The sequence below is a fragment of the Schistocerca cancellata genome, chromosome 1, assembly GCF_023864275.1.
Source record: "Schistocerca cancellata isolate TAMUIC-IGC-003103 chromosome 1, iqSchCanc2.1, whole genome shotgun sequence".
NCBI classification, from domain to species: domain Eukaryota; kingdom Metazoa; phylum Arthropoda; class Insecta; order Orthoptera; family Acrididae; genus Schistocerca; species Schistocerca cancellata.
Genome location: NC_064626.1, coordinates 94,606,100 through 94,611,278, shown reverse-complemented (window position 1 = coordinate 94,611,278; position 5,179 = coordinate 94,606,100). Strand labels below are relative to the sequence as shown.

General features: G+C 44.6%; 1 non-coding gene across 1 annotated transcript; it reads left to right on the top strand.

The window, feature by feature from the left end:
* Positions 1 to 3,691: 3,691 nt before the first annotated feature.
* Trnas-gga (transfer RNA serine (anticodon GGA)) lies at positions 3,692 to 3,773 on the top strand. The gene is given in 2 exon segments: positions 3,692 to 3,729; positions 3,739 to 3,773. It is a non-coding gene; the product is annotated as a tRNA-Ser (tRNA).
* Positions 3,774 to 5,179: the final 1,406 nt, after the last annotated feature.

Below are 5,179 nucleotides of genomic sequence, written 5' to 3'. Positions count from 1 at the left end.
TTGCACGAGCTCCACTGGACCCATCGATGTCCACGTGAACATTCCTCTGAGCATAATGGAGCCGCCGCCAGATTTCTCCGTCTCGCACTGCAGGTGTCAAGGACCTGTTCTCCTGGAAGACGATGTTTCCGCCACCTCCCATCGACATGATGTAGAAGGTACCGGGATTCATCAGGTGATGCAACACTCTGCCACTGCGCCCGATAGTCACGTGGCCATTTCAGTCGTACTTACCGATGTCATGGTGTTAACATTGGCACGGGCATTGGTCGGTTGTGGAGGCCCATCGTTGGGAGTGTTCGGTGCACTGTGTGTTCAGACACACTTGTTCTCTGCCACAGTTCGCCACCTGTGCTGTTTTACCAGTTTGCCCAGCTACGACCTTTGACTTATGTAACGACGGGTGGCCGCCCGACGCCAAGGCTTCTGGATATGGTTTCATCGTCGTTTTGTTCATATTGAAGATGCTCACCACAGCACTCCTTAAACACGCAACAAGTCGTGCTGTTTCCAAAATGTTTGGGCTCATCATCCAGGCCATTACAATCTTCCCTTCAAATCAGATAGATCGCGCGCCTTCCCCATTCTACACACAGACAGCACCCTCACTGATATTACATGCATCGTGCATATCTAACAGTCGTCCCTCGCCTGGTGTAGCTACTACCGCCTGGACAGGTCGGTGGTCATAATATTCTGGCTGGTCAGTGTAGGAAGCAGTTTATCAGACACGATGGACATTACGATTATGTCATTCCCACTTTATCATTTGTGTACATGAGTGGAATTGTATGAACTACACGTACATATAATCCATTTTCTCGAGATTGAAAACGAAAATCTCCTCCCAAGCTTAAAGGAAATGCATTTTGTGCATTTTGACCTAACATGCACCAAACTTAAGCTCATAGCGACTTATGTCTTGTAGCGCGAAGTAATTGAATTCCATGGAATGGGTTACTTAATTTCGACATACCACAGTAACTATAACAATTAACGAAATGATAGGCAGTTTATCATTAAGCTAACGAGTGATGATATGAGATTCGAGAGAATCAAAGTTGTTTACTGAATAGTTTCTTAAAAATCATTTAAGAAGAACTTCAGGGCAGCTGGCTTGCGTGCGCTGCCTTTCACATGGTCTAGCGAACCTGCCACCTGCCACATTGAATATTACACCACATATGAACAGTGGGATGTGAGCTAGCTGTTCCCACTCGCTGCTAGCCAAGTCACCTAGTAAACTTATGCCAAACCTTACTCCGTGTGATTTGGGCTTAAATCTCGGCAGTAGAGGGTCCTAGCCAATTGTATGAAAGAAATGCCATTAGATGGGTCATTATGGAGACGTAATAGAATGGAATAAGGAGCTATTGTGTTTGGACATACCATAACTATACCTTGAATGTACTTGCCAGAGTCCTTGGTATATTAATGCAGTCTGTCCCAACGGCTCTACACGGAATCGTGTACCACTTGTAGCCACGCAACACAGCGAATGAGCAGTCGCAAAAAGATCCAAACCGACAGGGGTCCTGCACGACTGTCACCCATGTCAATGATAACTGGTTTCAAAACGAACATAAACTGTTAGTTTCGCCGAATGTACGTACATCTTAACCAGCTGTCAACGGCAGTGAGAAGATAACTGCTTGCAATGCGCATGGGTACCTCGGAAAAGGCCATTGCTCACAATAAGAGAATAAGCTGCACTTTTCAACGGGTCAGCAACACACAAACTCTATCGTACCTGACTGAAGGCGTCTACTGTGGTCCAGTAAGTCACGATTCTGCATCTTTTCAAATAACACTATTATCCTTTAGTTTAGGGAGGGTGTGATTAAGGGTGACTGCTTCTGCATTTTTTTTCTTACCATGACTTTCACCGTTTATTAAGATTGCCATGAACATGAACCAAGGACGTTTATTTCATTATTATCGGTGAGTAAGTTTTTTTAGACTGATTTTATTTTTGCTCAGCTAGCCTTATAAATTTTAAAAAGTAGGAATTGGCGCAACAACTGCCACTGAGCAGATGACGAATAGCATTGTACACTGTACTATACTTCTTGTATAGTGATATAATCGATTTTAATGGATACATTTAAAGCTCTGGAGCAGTAACTGTCACGAGGGAATAAAACTATACACTGACACGTGCACAAATTCATACACTAAAATCACTTTCCGATGTAAAGTACTAAGTAGGACTTACGTGAGTGGCCTGGATGGCTATTCCTGAAAAGTTGCAGCTGCACATAATGCGTTCCCCTAACGAGTTTTGCAGGATTGCTTCAAGAGAAAATGCCTCTCCTATCGCAATGCTATAGGCCGGAAACATAGAACACTCTGGGCAAAGATGGAACAATTTACGTTCTTCGTTTCTACATGGCTACGAAATCGTATTTTTTATCTGGCGGTTGAGAAACCGTCAGGACGCTTAATTTGCTGTTTAACAGAAAAGGTTAATGTAACAACATTGTGTAACCTCCCCTTAGAAAAATTTATGAATGATTGTGCTGATAAACCCCTTACGTTATTTGATTTTCAAACAGCTGAACAAAACTAAACGTGCACTGTCTCTTTACTTATTCAGATCATCACTAAACTGACACACAATATTTTTAGCACAACGCAATCCGACTTTCAATAATCCCTACAAAGGAATGGCCCTAACAATAACCTATACCTTTCATGAATCACTTACCCCACAAAAATCTTAGTTACTCGAACTACTGCAATACAGCGAGCGCCAATACTGCCAGCTAAATAAAAGATTCTAACTACTGATAGGCATCAGTGCAAATGGAAGATTTTGATAGGGAACAAACTATGTATTTACCTTAACAGTGTTCAAAAGTCATAATATATCAGTTCATGATATGCAGTATTACAAATTTACTCTTTCTGGCGGACACACGTCCAGATCGTCCGCTCTTAAAATTCTGCCACCTCACTTCCCCACATCCACCACTGCTGGCGGCTCACCTCCAACTGCGCAACGCTACGCGCTGTTCACATCCAACTGCCCAAGACTACAATAGCGAATATTACAACAATGCCAACCAGCCACGGACTGCACACAGCACAGCCAGTGATTTTCATACAGAGCGCTACGAGGCGTTACCAATATAAAAACCTAAACTGCCTACTTACACTTGGTCATACCAATTTCCGCTATTTGGTTCAAGACTTAAGATGTTGGTACCGAATAATCGTTTCCATATAGTGTTCAAGCTTGATAATAAAATCTGTTAGGGGTTCATCGATGCCGTGTGGTACTTACAAGCACCAATATTTATGTATAAATACAAATGTGGAGTTTGTAATTCACAAAAGACATCGCATTAGCGGACCCATTTTTAAAAATACTATCAGCCTCTGTGTATAATCTACACTGCGAGTCACAATTTATTTTATTTATGTGTATAGATTCAGAAGGATGTAGGTTGCAGTAGGTACTGGGAGATGAAGAAGCTTGCACAGGATAGAGTAGCATGGAGAGCTGCATCAAACCAGTCTCAGGACTGAAGACAACAACAACAACAATGTGTATAGATAGTGTAGCTCTGGGACCCATAATATGTTACAATACAGAAGAACTTAATTCGGCATAAGTAGATGTAAAACAATTACTCACATTATATGAAAGTGTCATAGTATAGTACCATTATTTTATTACGTGTCGCCGGCCGGAGTGGCCGAGCGGTTAAAGGCGCTAGTCTGGAACCGCACGACCGCTACGGTCGCAGGTTCGAATCCTGCCTCGGGCATGGATGTGTGTGATGTCCTTAGGTTAGTTAGGTTTAAGTAGTTCTAAGTTCTAGGGGACTTATGACCACAGTAGTTGAGTCCCATTGTGCTCAGAGCCATATTACGTGTCGATAACTTTTTAAGTGACGCAGCTGAAACTTGGACTATTTCTTTGACTCTCTAGTATGATTTTCTATAGGTGCCTGTGTATCGTTACGAAGTTTTTCGCTAGTAAGGTTTAGATATTTGTCAGGGGTTCGTTTCCCAACGACACCAGTCCCTCTAGTTATTTCGTGGGCTTATCCGGTTTTCAAGCAGATATGAAGAAAATTTGGTTGAGGTCTTAATGCAAGAAAGAAAGATTAGTGTTTGACACTATTCGAGACCGAGCACAAGCTTTCATTCACCATTGCGACACCACGCTCGTTTCGAACTTCTGTATAGCTACCAGAATTTAGGGACTCGGTACTTCATATCAAACGTCTAAGATTGGTCAGAGGGTATTTCTCCAGCTGAACTAACTGCCGAGTCGTACTGAAATCTAACAGCGGTTTGCATTTAACGAGCTGAGTCCCACCAGGACAACAGATGCAGTACAGCGTTGGTCGTTTATCCTCTGGAGAGCGGGGCAGCTAACGCAGAATGCTGAACCGAGGGCGTTATTGCGGCCAGGGGAGGCCGTGCGCGCTCTTTACGAGCAAACAGAGGTAGAGGGGGAGAGAGAGAGAGAGAGAGAGAGAGAGAGAGAGAGAGAGAGAGAGAGACGGGAGGATAATAAAATCTGGTCGCCGGAGCGCAATTACTGGCGGAAAACAGGAGTGCAGCGAGCGTACGGCCGGCGACCAGTAAATCACGGAGGCTCAGCCACAGGTGGAAGGACGGCCGCGTTGTGCGAGCCCGGGCACACCCGCTGCCGCCGCACACTCACCCACAAACATTTTACTTGCTTTTGGCCGTGACCGATCACATGCCAGGTGCTCAGACTTCCCGCGAGTGGCCGCCGAGCTTCCTTTAATAATGACTGCATCTGGTTTCCCACTTCTATAAACACTGAACTACACTCCTGGAAATTGAAATAAGAACACCGTGAATTCATTGTCCCAGGAAGGGGAAACTTTATTGACACATTCCTGGGGTCAGATACATCACATGATCACACTGACAGAACCACAGGCACATAGACACAGGCAACAGAGCATGCACAATGTCGGCACTAGTACAGTGTATATCCACCTTTCGCAGCAATGCAGGCTGCTATTCTCCCATGGAGACGATCGTAGAGATGCTGGATGTAGTCCTGTGGAACGGCTTGCCATGCCATTTCCACCTGGCGCCTCAGTTGGACCAGCGTTCGTGCTGGACGTGCAGACCGCGTGAGACGACGCTTCATCCAGTCCCAAACATGCTCAATGGGGGACAGATCCGG